This window comes from Scyliorhinus canicula, chromosome 8 (assembly GCF_902713615.1).
Source record: "Scyliorhinus canicula chromosome 8, sScyCan1.1, whole genome shotgun sequence".
Classification (NCBI taxonomy): Eukaryota; Metazoa; Chordata; class Chondrichthyes; order Carcharhiniformes; family Scyliorhinidae; genus Scyliorhinus; species Scyliorhinus canicula.
This window is the reverse complement of record NC_052153.1, coordinates 17,107,428-17,124,297: the sequence shown is the minus strand read 5'-3', so window position 1 is coordinate 17,124,297 and position 16,870 is coordinate 17,107,428.

The following is a 16,870-nucleotide window of genomic DNA, read 5'->3' as shown; positions in this document are numbered from 1 at the left end:
AGGCTGGGAAAGGGGCGGCAATTGAAAATGTGAAAGCGGAGTTTTGATAAGCCATGATCTAATTGAAGTATGGATCAGGTCTGAGGGGCTGAATGGCCTCCTCCTGTTCTTACATTCCAACGTCAAGAAGTAAAAAGCCAGGACATAAATCAAAAAATCAGGAGCTGGTTTCTCTGCCGATGAGATGCTCCGTGTTGCCAGCAACCAGGGAGCTGCATCACAGTGGGAAACCCCATTGACCAGCCGGCATAACGGAGCATCCCGCCGGCGGGGTGAAACAGAAATGTGGCACGGCGGGGCGGAGAATCCAGCCCAAGATCACACTGATTAAAACTGAGATGCGTATTAGATTAAAATAATGTAAATGCAATTGTGTCAACGCAGCTATATTGAATTAGTCTCCACATCTAATGTTGAGGCGATTATTCATTCCTAATATTTTAACTGCTGACTTTATAATTTAAAAAAATCTTTTAATAGCAAATGCTGATGACACCTTTGTGGAATCTGAGACAGAAGAAACCATTGATGTGAGGAGTGTGGGAAATGAGTTGGTGCGAGCAGGGAGAGTCAAGCAGCGCGATTCTCTGAAAGTGGGACCATGTCCCCACACTGGCGGGAAAACTGGCGGCAACGACACCGGTGTCAACGGCCCCCCCAAAGTGAGGAATTCTCACCTTTCTAGGGGGCTAGGTTGCCGTCGGAGTCGTCCCCGATGCTCCAGCCGGCGCCGAAGGGCTGGCGTGATCTCGCTCATGCGCGGACTGGCCGACATATTTCCGCACATGCGCCGAAGGGCCAGCATACTTCTGTGCATGCGCCGGGGTTCCCTTCTCCGCGCCAGCCCCCGGGCAATATGGCCCAGCCCGACAGGGGGCCCGGCGGGAAGGAAAGAAAGCCCCCCACGGAACGATTATCGGTAGGTCCCGATTGGGGGCCAAGCCACCGTGGGGCCCCCCCATGGGTCGGATCCCCCCGCGCCCCCCCCTCCCAAGACTGCCGCCGCGCACTTACCTGCAAGGTCCCGCCGTGCATGAGGTGAGTAATTTACGCCAAATCTTTACGGCCACTCGGCCCATCGGGGCCCGGAGAATCGCCGCGGGGGCCGCTGTCATAAATCCCGTCCGCTGGCTATGTTACCCCCCTTCCCTAGCTCAGAAATGCTGCAGCAATTGCCATTTTAAGAATGTTGTTTGTATAAAGCGTCATATGCTTCAGGACATGATTTGATAGGGTTGCTGTGAAAATACATTAGTTATCATGAGCTGAGATGTGGTAGAGTGACTCCCATCATTTTCTATTCCTCAATTCACCACAATAGTGTTTTCTTGAAATACGGTTGCCAATTCTCTAAATGTTTATTTTTTTAAATGCTGTGACTGTAAATGACACACAAAGATAGGCTCTCTTGCAAGTTGGGTTTTAAGTAAAGAGAACAGTGTTTATTGAACTTAACACTGATCTAAATAAACAGAATAAAGAAGCACTCTGACTCTCACAAGCACATGCATTCAAGAGATTCACACACGCACACTCTGGTAAGTTACAAAGTGGGAAGAGAGGCTAAGTAGTTTAAAAATCCATTTGGATTTGATAGATCCAATACGGATTTGACAGATTGATGCCTTAAATGGATTCGGACTGCAATGGGATGCTTAAGGATGATTTATTAAAGAATTTATGGACTATTTTGATTTGGTCTCCTGGAGTCAGCAGCCGCTGGGTTGGTTTTTACACAGTGCCTGTGGTGGATCACAGGTCGAAAAATAGGCAGGACTGAGGCCTGCAGAATGGATGTAAGGAGTGTGTGTGTGTGTGTGTGCGCCTGTGCATGTTTGGCTGTGTGTGCGTGCATGCATGAGGGAGAGATAGAACGAGTGCCCACTCAATGTCCTTCTTTAGAATCTCTTATTTTCCTGCCTGGCCTGAAGGAAAACAGTTTCTTCAAACACAAAAGAGGGCAGTTGGCTAATCCACACGATCTTCCCTCACAAACTCACCAATTACCCAAATATAGTCACAGCAAGTTGATTGCTGGTCCATCATTAGATTATGCCTGGAAGAGTTCCCTTCTTAGCCAGGGCCCATTGTCTAAAGTGATTGCATCTAATGGTATGGGCAGGGTGATGGCAATGTTCCACACAGAGCTGAATACACAGGTGCTAACTGAATGTTTTGCGAATGGATCAGGGGATGGATCATTCACATCCCTCTGAGGTGATTGCCTCTGATAGATTCTACCCGACAGCCTATTTAAATGGCTTTGGAATTAATAGAGCGCAGTTAGGCAAATATTCGGCCATCTTAAAAGCTGCTGTTTGAGTCGCCGCTTAAAGAAATGCTGCTGTTCAGTCAGTTTAAAGATCAACCAGTGATTTGAACCTAAGAAATTAATCTATGGCTCCAAAACAGCTTTAGTCAATTATTGGCACTTGATTTGAGTGTTGACGTTCAGTTGGTAGCATTCTTGCCTCTGAACCAGAAGATTGTGGATCTAAGTCCGATTCTCCAGACTTGACCAAAGAAATTTAGAATGTTACTGAGGGAGTGCTGTACTGCTGCAGTTTTGTTTTGGATGAGGTGTCGAATTGAGGCCCTATCTGCTCTCTGAGATAGGTGTAAGAGAACCCATGGCACTATTTCCAAGTAGCACAGAGATTTTGTCTCCGGTGTCCAGGCCAATATTTGCCCCTCACTCAGCGTCACAAATGCTGCTTACCTGGTCATTGTCACATCGCTGTTTGTGCGAGCTTGCTGCATTCAAATTAGTTGTTGGGTTTCCTACATTACATCATAGACTTTGGCCTGAACATTTAGGATGGTGGGGGCTTATCGACCTTCCATTTGAAGACTCTGTAGGCAACACATCCCCGCCGACTCAACCTGCCTCGCTGTTAATTTGCATTCTAACGAGCATCGATTGGTTTTGGGCCTCTCCCTCGGGAGGACGTCCCGCGTGTGGGAACTGCCGGTGAATCAGATTGCCCGGTGGCTCTCCAATCCTTGCAGCAATAAACCTTCAGTGGCTGGAATGAAAAACTGCACCAGGAGGCCGGAGATAAAGCCCAGGAACCATCTGGGGTCCAAGGATGGGAAGGGTGGGGAACTCCTGTGCATCGTGAGGAAAGGTGCAGGGAAGTGTGAGGTGGGGTGGGGGGGCTTCAGGTTTCAGGAGGGTTGGGGAGGGGGCTGTTGTGGATGGGTCACTGGGACGTCACTGGCCCTTTAGGTGTCTAGCATCCAAGTCAAAAGGAGGCTTCTTCTGGGGCCCCAACCCCTCCAACCCCACCCTTCTGCACCAATATATAATTAGATTGTTTTCAGGGTTCCCCAAGGAGTTTCAATCTGCCTTCCAGCCTACAAATTGACGCTGGGTGGGAAAAAGTCCCCAGTTGGCCATTAACTGGCCACTTGTGAACCTCAACTGGGGTACGGCCGTTCTTCCGATTTGAGGACTTGCCCGCCACGCTGCATAAAATTGCTGTGAGGCCGGGCAGGCGGGAAACCAAAGCAGCCCCATCCCTGCAATATCATGCTCACTCCCCTCCCTAGCTGCCCAGGGGAGGGTAACATTCAGGCCTATATTTCAGGAGTACTTAGGTTGGCTGTAAAATGATTTGGGATGCCCTGCGATCATGAATGAATGAATGCAAGTCTTTCTTTTCACACGTGGTTCTGAACATTAAAGTGGAGGTGCTGAGTGATAAGGCTCATAATTACTTCCTGGTTAGTAGCGTGGGGTCTGTAATAACAGGGTAGGGATGAGGTGGTGTATGAGGTGATCAATCAGCTGGTCCCTGGGGAGATTAAACATTGGAACTTACGTAGGTTTCCTCCGGGTGCTCTTGTTCCCTCCCACAGCCCAAAGATGTGCAGGCTCGGTGGATTGACTATGCTAAATATCCCCTTGGCGTCCAAAGGTCATGTGGGGTTTTGGGGATAGGGCAGGTTTAATGGCCTGGGTGGGGTGCTCTTTCAGACGGGTGGTGTAGACTCAATGGGCTGAATGGCCTCCTTCTGCACGGTAGAGATTCTATGAAAGTTACAGCCTGGAGGGCCCTCCAAGGGCACAACCAGAAAAATTAGCCCAAAATGGACCAACATTGTATCAGATTCACATGGCCTCAATACTCAGGATGCCACACATTGACTCCTCCCCAATTCAATTGTGACGTAAAAGGTACCCAAGTTTCCACTCAAATTAGTTAACATAAACTTGTACCTAAAACCTGCTATGGACCAGTGAAATCAGCCATCTTAACCAAGCATCATTGTTTTGTGACAATTGAGCCTCAGGGTGCTGGGGTAGGACAGTACAAAAAGGTGTGGAAGAAATGTCTCTCCTTCATAGTCAGCTTGGGGATCACAATCCAGCAGAGCTTGACTCTTTGTCCTTCATTCCTTTATGGTCACTAGCTTAAATTGCTTTGTAGAGAGTCTTGACTATTTGGTTTTCAACATTTCCACCCTATCTTTTTAAAGATGTCTGGTTTTTCCAGTAACAGGAAAGATCTGAGTCCTCAACTCATCCCTCGCCAGCTGAATACACTGAAATCATATGACCATGGGTGCTTGTGCACCCGGGAATCTGGGTACAACGTCGTGAATTCACTCCCTTTGAGAAGTCGTATTTGAAGGTAAGTCATGTTTTGAGACTACAGGTGTGTCCAACTTTGTGGGGGTATTTTGGACAAAGGCTTCATTGGACGCACTTGTAAGACTACAGATATTTGGGTTCATAGAATCCCTATCATACAGAAAGAGGCCATTCGGCCCATCGAGTCTGCACCAACCCTCTGAAAGAGCACCCTACCTAGACCCACATCTCCACCTTATCCCTGTAACCCCATCTGACACGAAGGGGCAATTGTTTAGCATGACCAATCCACCTACCCTGCACATCTTTGGACTGTGGGAGGAAATCTACGCCGACACGGGGGTAACGTGCAAACTCCACACAGACAGTCACTCAGGGCCGGAATTGAATTCGAGTCCCTGGTGCTGTGAGGCAGAAGTGCTAACCACTGTGCCACCATGCCGTCTGTATTGCAGATTTGAGTGTAACTCATTTACGCCCAAATTTCCACAATCATTTGTGTTGTTTTGCACCCAGATCATGTAGGTTTCTGAATGCCAATCAGGTGGAAACTCTGGGTTCACATCTTCAACAGTGAGCAACAGGATTGACCAGGTTGTGGGAGTTTGCAATGGGTGGTCAAAGAACCCTCAGGGAGGAAATGTATCTTCTGTATGTTTTTATTGATCCACACATGTAGGGTTAACTGGCAATTATCCTGCATGGAGATTTTAGGTTGTGCCACGACATGCAAAATTCACCTGTTTTGTTCCCAGGAAGGTGATCTTTGTTTACTGGATTGGATTAGATTTGTTTCTTGTCACGTGTACCGAGGTACAATGAAAAGTATTTTTCTGCAAGCAGCTCAACAGATCATGAAGTACATGGGAAGAAAAGGGAATAAAAGAAAATACATAATAGGGCAATACAATGTAACTACATAAGCATTGGCATCGGATGAAGCATACAGGGTGTAGTGTTAATGAGGTCAGTCCATAAGAGGGTCATTTAGGAGTCTGGTAACAGTGGGGAAGAAGCTGTTTTTGAGTCTGTTCATGCATGTTCTCAGACTTCTGTATCTCCTGCCCAATGGAAGAAGTTGGAAGAGTGAGTAAGCCGGGTGGGAGGGGTCTTTGATTATGCTGCCCGCTTTCCTCAGGCAGCGGGAGGTGTAGATGGAGTCAATGGATGGGAGGCAGGTTCGTGTGATGGACTGGGCAGTGTTCACGACTCTCTGAAGTTTCTTGGGGTCTTGGGCCGAGCAGTTGCCATACCAGGCTGTGATGCAGCCAGATAGGATGCTTTCTATAGTGCATCTGTAAAAGTTGGTAAGGGTTAATGTGGACATGCCGAATTTGCTTAGTTTCCTGAGGAAGTATAGGCGCTGTTGTGCTTTCTTGGTGGTAGCGTCGACATGGGTGGACTAGGACAGATTTTTGGAGATGTGCACCCGTAGGAATTTGAAACTGCTCACCATCTCCACCTCGGCCCCGTTGATGCTGACAGGGGTGTGTATAGGACATTGCATCCTGAAGTCAATGACCTGCTCTTTAGTTTTGATGGCATTGGGAGAGAGATTGTTGTTGTTGCACCACTCCGCCAGGTTCTCAATCTCCCTCCTGTATCCTAACTCGTCATTATGGAGATCTGGCCCACTATGGTTGTATCGTCAGCAAACTTGTAGATTGAGTTTGAACCAAATTTTGCCACGCAGTCCTGTGTGTACAGGGAGTAGAGTAGGGGGTTAAGTACGCAGCTTGCGGGGCCCTGGTATTGAGGACTATTGTGGAGGAGGTGCTGTTGTTCATTCTTACTGATTGTGGTCTGTTGGTCAGAAAATCGAGGATCCAGTTGCAGAGTGGGGAGCCAAGTCCTAGGTTTTAGAGCTTTGATATGAGCTTGGCTGGGATTATGGTGTTGAAGGCGGAGCTGTAGTCAATAAATAGGAGTCTGATGTAGGAGTCTTTGTTGTAGAGATGCATGAGAGATGAGTGTAGGGCCAGGGAAATTGTGTCTGCCGTGGACCGGTTGCGTTGCGACGGTTTGCGAATTGCAGTGGATCAAGGCGTTCTGGGAGTATGGAGGTTATGCGCTTCACGACCAACCTCTCGAAGCACTTGGATATCTTGTCCTTGCCAGAATCATGGCTGAGCATTCACCGCAACGCTCCAGTGGATAGATATTCCATTCATAGCAGAGCCACAAGGATATTCCTTGTGATTCCCATTATTGCCAAAACCCATCCTGAAGTGGATGTGACTCAATGCTCTGAGTTGACCCTTTCTGATTCTGCTGCCAGTGCAAGTCATGAGGGTCTGTTTTCAGTCACCTCCAGAATGAGGATAATTTCAGAAGCTGGGTAAGATTTTCATGGTTCAAGATGCCAAGGCAGTCAGTATTGAGTAGCGTGCTGAGCTGTATCCGTGGGGCGATTTTTGTAATACAGAGGGTTGATTCTGCGAGGTGCAGTTTGCATCAGCATTTACAGAGGAATGGAGGACCCTGCACATCGTGTCAACACACTGTACATGGTGTAAGTATGAGAGGATGATATGAAAAACATCAAGCAGTTGCATCCTAGCCTTCCTCTGCCATGCCTTAAAATGTTAATTAGAAAGGCCACAACTCTGTTCCAGCAGGCAGGAGGCCTACAGGCCTTACTCCAAGTTCTCATAAACAGGAATATCGTTCGTTGTACCTGAGTATCTTTAATGATTTATGCAGTGGATTAGCAAAGGATTGCGGAGTTGGCAGATTGATACTCAGTTCAATATTCCTACTGGTGAATTATCTGATTTCCAGCAGGACTGGATTGCTATCAAGCTACCCCATCATAGGCCCAATAGTTTCAAAGACAAAGTCAGCTATCGCCTCCCCAGAAGAAATTCCATTGTCTGCCCTTAACACAATTCCTGTTTGTCATGTAAGAGTCCCTTTAAGAAATGCGTGTTTCTCGAATGGCAGCAGTGATGTCAGAGTGTGGGTGGAGCTGGGCTGCCTTTCTGTCTTTCACTTCCATTTTGAGCTGAAAAGCTGCTTTGTGGCTCTGGTTAGTTTTGTTTTAGATTTGGAAAAGCTGCAGTTACAGAAAGATATGTATGAATCTCTGCAAGCTAAAGAATGTTCATTTGGTGATTTCAAAGCGGTAACTGCTCTCAGTGGAGAATTTAAACCTGCTGTCCTTCTGTAAAAAGGTTTTTTGTCTTATGGATATCTTGTAGAGTACTGTATTCTTGGTGGGGTATATTTGAATTGATGGTTGCTAAGATGTTCACTCTATGCTTATAAAATGTCAACTGTGTTCATTGACTAAACATTGTTTTTGTTTAAAAATACTCTTAGTTCCCTGTTGAATCACATTTGTAAAGTGGGCCCTTGTGCTCCCCATAACCAAAATCTATTTACAGTTGTGCGTCAGGTGAACTCCATGATACACTTTGGGGTTCTCTAAACCCTGGACCATAACATGTCCCATTCAATATTGGGCTTGCTTCATTCTTTGGTGATCCACAGTTTTTAAGCTTCTCAATCAATTCTTTGCAAATCATCTCCTCTATCTCCTTCCCTCTATACGCTGGCCTCTAAAATATACCATGCACTATGAGAGTGTTTATTGTTGCTTAATACCAATAAAATAGATTCTCTCTTTGAGCCCTGAAGGACATTCTCTCCTTCAATATTTTTCTTCATTAAAACTGCAATCTCTCTGTTTTCACCTTTCCTATCTTTCCTGAATACCTTGCACACAGGAATACTCAGCAACCCACCCTTCCCTTTATTGAGTCACGTTTCAGTTATCATCTCTGCATTAGATCTTCATGTGGTGATTTAACGCCTGCAATTCAGGTCGATAGATTTGCGTACGGGATGCACAGCCTTGCCGACACTGGTCTCATACGTGGAAGCAAAGAAAATCTCTTAAATTCGATATTCCACTATTAAGGTCCCTGCCATCAACGGGCCGAGTAACAGGATGTGCAGACATAACCATGTAACTCTTAATTTTAAAAGACATTTTGTCTTGGACATGTTAGTTTATTGAGATTGTGTATCCCTTATTCAAAATGCTTGGGCTGAGAGTGTGACGGATTCCAGAATTTTGGAACACCAAGCTGCAAAGACGATCGGAGATGGCTTGGAGTCTCCGGTCAGTGCTGTGTCTGACGGGCTTCCCTCCCGACAGGGATTCAGTTACCAGGTTCAAATCTTTCATTGCAACAAACTAATGACATCAATTGGAAAGATATACACGCGTACATGTGTTCGGCTACAGGAATGGGACACAGTGCTAAGTACAGTCAATACTGAAAAAGTGTGGATTTCAGAGCTTTTTGAATTTCGGATAAGGGATACTCAACTTGTAGTAATTAAAGTCGCCATAATCCCAGATACTGCTTTTCCTTTTGAGGGGGAGAGTTAGCTGGTTTAGCTCAGTCGGCTAAATAGCTGGTTTGTGATGTAGAATAAGGCCAGCAGCGTGGGTTCAATTCCCGTACCACCTTACACGAACAGGCGCCGGAATGTGGCGACCAGGGGCTTTTCGCAGTAACTTCATACTTGTGACAATAAAAGGTTATTATTATAACTGGTTGGCAAGTTAACACCTCAGACTAGGGGCAAGGTTGAGAAGGCAGGGACTTTATGAATAACCTCAGCTGGTACGGGAATTGCTGCTGCTGGTCTCGCTCTGCATCATGAACCAGCTGTCCAGCCATCTGAGCTAAACCAGCCCATCTAACCCATCTGAAGAACCCCATTTGTCTTTCTGCGACATCATGTAAGAGTTATCTGCTTCCTATGGCCACACTCAATATTGGTTCACACGCAAGATTTAAGATGATGGGTTAAAATGTAACGTGACGTTTTCAGAGATGGTCTTCAGTGGGTTTCACCTTATAGCCTTCGCAAAGTCAAGCGCACTGGCTGAGAACTATCTTCATATATTTGTAATACCAGGCCATCAAAACAGCAATGCAACGGTCTGAGTTGCCTTCACAAATTAAAAGGAAATGTCTCCAATCAAACCTCAGTTATACTTTTTCTGCTCTGATGTTCACATTATTACTGTATAAGGGTAAATTACGTTCGCCTTCACCTAAAGTGATTTCATTAATGAAGGACTTACACTTACAACAGATCAGGAAAAATACCAGAGGAAATGGGATTGAAGAGTGACGAAGCCTAAATTGACATTAAAGTGGTGTTTATGAGATGAATTTTACCTGGTGAAAAGGTAAGCCACCTCTGCGTACTTTAGGAGTTTAATTTTTGCAGAGTTTTTTTTTAAATTTCAAGTACATTTTTTCCAATTGAGGGGCAATTTAGCTTGGCCAATCCACCTAGCTTGCACATTTTTGGGGGCAAAACGCACGCAAGCATGCAAACTCCATACGGACAGTGACCCAGAGCTAGGATCGAACCTGGGACCTTGGCGCCGTGAGGCCACAGTGTTGCCATCGTGCTGCCACTATTTTTTGCAGAGTTAAACCTACAGCACCATACGGTCAGTCGGGTGACCTTTTTGCTGGTTTCATCACGGCTAATGATAAAAGTACTGAGATTGGTGACTCAGAAGAGGATTTGTGATCTGCTTCTCTATCCTGAAACACCTTAGCCGCGGTGGTACTTTTTTTATTGCTAGGGATTACAATGGATTAATAAAAATATAGGGAATCGTTCTTACGTTCTCTCACTGAAGGAGAAATGCTGACAATATATAACCATTAGAAAAATTTTAATCCATCATCTGATTTAGCACTGCTGCCTCACAACGCCGGGGACCTGGGTTCGATTCCGGCCTTAGGAGTCTGTGCGGAGTCTGTACATTCTCCCCGTGTCTGCGTGGGTTTTCTCCGGGTGCTCTGGCTTCCTCCCTCAGTCCAAAGCTGTGCAGGTTAGGTGGGGTAATGAGGGAGCGGGCCTGGGTAGGGTGCACTTTCCGAGGGTCGGTGCAGACCCGATGGGTCGAATGTCCCCCTTCTGCACTGTAGAGATTCCATGGCCAAAGTCTTGCCTGTTTTATGCATCAGTGTGATTGTGGTTCATTTGAAGTATTTTGTGAGGATGATCAATGTGTCTGATGGAAGATATTTGTTAAAGTGGAGAAAATCTGAAAGAGGATGGCTTTGCAGAATTCCGTCGGGATCCATCGAATGCTGGACATTCCTTGTGTGAAGACCTGTGATAACTTTTGGACTTCAGTAGCTCAAATTTCTGTGTTTCTGTTTTTTGGTGAAGCACAGATGTGTGAAGTCATTCAGGAAACACTTAGTTTCCTTCTGCCTGCCTTGCACCTCTTGAAGATATGAATGAAGTCAAGGACAAACCCATGAATTGATGAGGCAGTGTTTTCAGGATAGTACAGTTGCTCTATGCTCTATCTGTTTATGTATGATTGTTTTATTTTCTCAGTGCTTGTGTAATTTGGTCTAGATGGAATGGGATGTCTGCTCTGCTCCTGCACAGGGTTGATTGCCCTTCTCTCGTTTTGATCCAAAAGGTTTTAACACTCGGTTGGTCGGACTGTCTTTAGGTAGAGAGGAGAAGACGAGAGAAGATATCAAGGGTAAAGTAACAACATGGGAGCTACAAATTTGCAGTGACTGAATACATTAAATTCCATTTGTATTAATTGTTATTCTGGGAATGTTACCAATGCTTTGATTGAATTCCACAACTGAGTCCATTTATCTGTGAAAATTGTAAAAAAATCATTGGCATTCATAATTTTGACTCAGTATTTAATTTTCATATTTTTACCATTTAAGAAGCCCAGAATGCATGTCGCAACATAGGAACATTCTGAACAAGAGTATTGCATTTAGTAAACGGCTTCCTCATCCCACTCAATTAGGTCATAGCAGAGCAATCCCTTAAATTCCATTTAACTATTTAACCAGCAGAGGGCAGCAGAGCAGAGCTACTGATCAGCTGTTCTGGGGAAATTTGCATACGTGCAGTGCGGTCAGCCTAAGTTGAAGGTGAATCTGCGAAGAAGACCCAAGGAGTTTGAGTAAAGGCAAGCAACCAGCAGAGGGCAGCAGAGCAGAGCTACTGATCAGCTGTTCTGGGGAAATTTGCATACGTGCAGTGCGGTCAGCCTAAGTTGAAGGTGGTTTGTGGAGGGGCTGTTGGCAAGTGACAGTTAAACCCGAAACACTTTGTGAGTGTTTCCCACCCTACCTCCTCCTCTAACCAACCCCCCCACCCCACGGTGGTTGGGAAGCGGGAGCAGGGGCCTGTCGTGAAGGTGAGTGAGTGCCTTTAAATTTGCTTACCTTTCAGCAGGATCAGGGTTTGAGGTAATATCAGGTAAGCTCTTCCTTTCTTTTTCTTTTTCTTGTTTTTTTTTTAATCTAGAGGGGATGTCAGGGAAGGCAGTACAATGCTCCTCCTGCAGAATGTTTGAGGTGAGGGACGCCGTCAGTGTCCCTGCTGATTTCATCTGTGGGAAGTGCACCCAACTCCAGCTCCTCAAAAACCGTGTTAGGGACCTGGAGCTTGAGCTGGATGAACTTCGGATCATTCGGGAGGCAGAGGGGGTCATAGATAGGAGCTTCAGGGAAGTAGTTACACCAAAGACTGGAGATAGATGGGTAACTGTAAGAGGGACTGGGAAGAAGCAGTCAGTGCAGGGACCCCCTGCGGTCGTTCCCCTGAGTAACAAGTATACCGTTTTGGATACTTGTGGGGGGGACGACTTACCAGGGGTAAGCCATGGGGTACGGGCCTCTGGCACGGAGTCTGTCCCTGTTGCTCAGAAGGGAAGGGGGGAAAGGAGTAGAACATTAGTAATTGGGGACTCAATAGTCAGGGGCACAGATAGGAGATTTTGTGGGAGCGAGAGAGACTCACGTTTGGTATGTTGCCTCCCAGGTGCAAGGGTACGTGATGTCTCGGATCGTGTTTTCCGGGTCCTTAAGGGGGAGGGGGAGCAGCCCCAAGTCGTAGTCCACATTGGCACTAACGACATAGGTAGGAAAGGGGACAAGGATGTCAGGCAGGCCTTTAGGGAGCTAGGATGGAAGCTCAGAGCGAGAACAAACAGAGTTGTTATCTCTGGGTTGTTGCCCGTGCCACGTGATAGTGAGATGAGGAATAGGGAGAGAGAGCAATTAAACACGTGGCTACAGGGATGGTGCAGGCGGGAGGGATTCAGATTTCTGGATAACTGGGGCTCTTTCTGGGGAAGGTGGGACCTCTATAGACAGGATGGTCTACATCTGAACCTGAGGGGCACCAATATCCTGGGGGGGAGATTTGTTAGTACTCTTTGGGGGGGTTTAAACTAATTCAGCAGGGGCATGGGAACCTGGATTGTAGTTTTGGGGTGCGAGAGATTGAGAGTAGAGAGGTCAGGAGCACAGTTTTGACTTCGCAGGAGGGCGGCAGTGTTCAGGTCTGTGGTTTGAAGTGTGTCTATTTCAATGCCAGGAGTATACGAAATAAGGTAGGGGAACTGGCAGCATGGGTTGGTACCTGGGACTTCGATGTTGTGGCCATTTCAGAGACATGGATCGAGCAGGGACAGGAATGGTTGTTGCAGGTTCCGGGGTTTAGGTGCTTTAGTAAGGTCAGAGAAGGGGGCAAAAGAGGGGGAGGTGTGGCGCTGCTAGTCAAGGACAGTATTACGGTGGTAGAAAGGATGCAAGATGGGGACTCTTCTTCCGAGGTAGTATGGGCTGAGGTTAGAAACAGGAAAGGAGAGGTCACCCTGTTGGGAGTTTTCTATAGGCCACCTAATAGTTCTAGAGATGTAGAGGAAAGGATGGCGAAGATGATTCTGGAAAAGAGCGAAAGTAACAGGGTAGTTGTTATGGGAGACTTTAACTTTCCTAATATTGACTGGAAAAGATATAGTTCGAGTACATTGGATGGGTCGTTCTTTGTACAATGTGTGCAGGAGGGTTTTCTGACACAATATGTTGACAGGCCAACAAGAGGTGAGGCCACTTTGGATTTGGTTTTGGGTAATGAACCAGGCCAGGTGTTAGATCTGGAGGTAGGTGAACACTTTGGAGACAGTGACCACAATTCGGTGACCTTTACGTTAGTGATGGAAAGGGATAAGTATACCCCGCAGAGCAAGAGTTATAGCTGGGGGAAGGGCAATTATGATGCCATTAGACATGACTTAGGATGTGTTGGTTGGAGAAGTAGGCTGCAAGGGTTGGGCACACTGGATATGTGGAGCTTGTTCAAGGAACAGCTATTGCATGTTCTTGATAAGTACGTACCAGTCAGGCAGGGAGGAAGGGGTCGAGCGAGGGAACCGTGGTTTACCAAAGAAGTGGAATCTCTTGTTAAGAGGAAGAAGGAGGCCTATGTGAAGATGAGGCGTGAAGTTTCAGTTGGGGCGCTTGATAGTTACAAGGAAGCGAGGAAGGATCTAAAGAGAGAGCTGAGACGAGCAAGGAGGGGACATGAGAAGTCTTTGGCAGGTAGGATCAAGGAAAACCCAAAAGCTTTCTATAGGTATGTCAGGAATAAAAGAATGACTAGGGTAAGAGTAGGACCAGTCAAGGACAGTGGTGGGAAGTTGTGTGTGGAGGCTGAGGAGATAAGCGAGATACTAAATGAATACTTTTCGTCAGTATTCACTCAAGAAAAAGATAATATTGTGGAGGAGAATGCTGAGACCCAGGCTATTAGAATAGATGGCATTGAGGTGCGTAGGGAAGAAGTGTTGGCAATTCTGGACAAGGTGAAAATAGATAAGTCCCCGGGGCCGGATGGGATTTATCCTAGGATTCTCTGGGAAGCCAGGGAAGAGATTGCTGAGCCTTTGGCTTTGATTTTTATGTCATCATTGGCTACAGGAATAGTGCCAGAGGACTGGAGGATAGCAAATGTGGTCCCTTTGTTCAAGAAGGGGAGTAGAGATAACCCCGGTAACTATAGGCCGGTGAGCCTAACGTCTGTGGTGGGTAAAGTCTTGGAGAGGATTATAAAAGATACGATTTATAATCATCTAGATAGGAATAATATGATTAGGGATAGTCAGCATGGTTTTGTGAAGGGTAGGTCATGCCTCACAAACCTTATCGAGTTCTTTGAGAAGGTGACTGAACAGGTAGACGAGGGTAGAGCAGTTGATGTGGTGTATATGGATTTCAGTAAAGCGTTTGATAAGGTTCCCCACGGTCGGCTATTGCAGAAAATACGGAGGCTGGGGATTGAGGGTGATTTAGAGATGTGGATCAGAAATTGGCTAGTTGAAAGAAGACAGAGAGTGGTAGTTGATGGGAAATGTTCAGAATGGAGTTCAGTTACGAGTGGCGTACCACAAGGATCTGTTCTGGGGCCGTTGCTGTTTGTCATTTTTATAAATGACCTAGAGGAGGGCGCAGAAGGATGGGTGAGTAAATTTGCAGACGACACTAAAGTCGGTGGAGTTGTAGACAGTGCGGAAGGATGTTGCAGGTTACAGAGGGACATAGATAAGCTGCAGAGCTGGGCTGAGAGGTGGCAAATGGAGTTTAATGTGGAGAAGTGTGAGGTGATTCACTTTGGAAAGAATAACAGGAATGCGGAATATTTGGCTAATGGTAAAATTCTTGGTAGTGTGGATGAGCAGAGGGATCTCGGTGTCCATGTACATAGATCCCTGAAAGTTGCCACCCAGGTTGATAGGGTTGTGAAGAAGGCCTATGGTGTGTTGGCCTTTATTGGTAGAGGGATTGAGTTCCGGAGCCATGAGGTCATGATGCAGCTGTACCAAACTCTGGTACGGCCGCATTTGGAGTATTGCGTACAGTTCTGGTCGCCTCATTATAGGAAGGACGTGGAAGCTTTGGAACGGGTGCAGAGGAGATTTACCAGGATGTTGCCTGGTATGGAGGGAAAATCTTATGAGGAAAGGCTGATGGACCTGAGGTTGTTTTCGTTAGAGAGAAGAAGGTTAAGAGGTGACTTAATAGAGGCATACAAAATGATCAGAGGGTTAGATAGGGTGGACAGCGAGAGCCTTCTCCCGCGGATGGAGGTGGCTAGCACGAGGGGACATAGCCTTAAATTGAGGGGTAATAGATATAGGACAGAGGTCAGAGGTGGGTTTTTTACGCAAAGAGTGGTGAGGCCGTGGAATGCCCTACCTGCAACAGTAGTGAACTCGCCAACATTGAGGGCATTTAAAAATTTATTGGATAAGCATATGGATGATAAGGGCATAGTGTAGGTTAGATGGCCTTTAGTTTTTTTTTCCATGTCGGTGCAACATCGAGGGCCGAAGGGCCTGTACTGCGCTGTATCGTTCTATGTTCTATGTTCTATGTTCTATGTTAACTGCCTTTGCTACACAACCCCTTGGTGTCCTTACCGAACGCAATTTATCAATCTCAGTTGTGAAAGTTTCAATAGGCCCAGCATCTATAATCTTTCAGAGGAAGATGTTCCACATTCCTACTATCCTTTGTGTAGAAAAAAAGGTTTCCTGATTTGCTTATGAGTGACTGAGCTCTAATTTTCCAGTAGCACAGTGGTTGGCACAGTTGCTTCACAGCGCCAGGGTCCCAGATTCGATTCCCGGCTTAGGTCACTGTCTGTGCGCAGTCTGCACGTTCTGCCTGTGTCTGCGTGGGTTTTCTCCGGGTGCTCTGGTTTCCTCCCACAAATCCCGAAGGATGTGCTGTTAGGTAATTCGGACATTCATATTAAATGACCCCCATCTATCCTATAATATAACATCCAGAATAACATGAGTTAAACATGAATTAACAGGCAAATTGTGTTTGAATGTAAACTATAAATTGCACTTTAAATGGCAATAAAACTAAGATAGATCTTACTAATGAGCTCAGCAGTCCACTCGGATTTTAGTGATCATAATGAGTAGCAAAGTCCTTCCAACTCTGTCTTACTCAAGAGGCCTCACAGTTCACTCTTTCCAGGAGCTACGCTGACTCCTGGCTGATTGCAACCCACAACCATCCCAGGTTTCATGGGTACATTCTTCACCACAAATGACACAGGTCAGCAGAACCACCACAGACCCAATTCCCGTTCCGACTGGGGTCTAACATGGCTGTATCGTCCGCACCAACATATTTCTCGATCTTCCTTGGCGCAATGCTGCATCCCAACCTCAGCAAGCCCCCCCCCCCCCCCCCCCCCCGGAGTGAAGCTAAACTACAGAACAAAGGGGAATCTGTTCAACCTCTGCTGGCTGCGGGCCGCATCCACGATCGTCCCATCCTCTATCATTGAACTACAGTATACAGATGATTCTTACATCTGCACACACTCGGAGGCCGGACTCAAAGCCATTGTCAACACCTTCAGAGAGGCATACGAAAG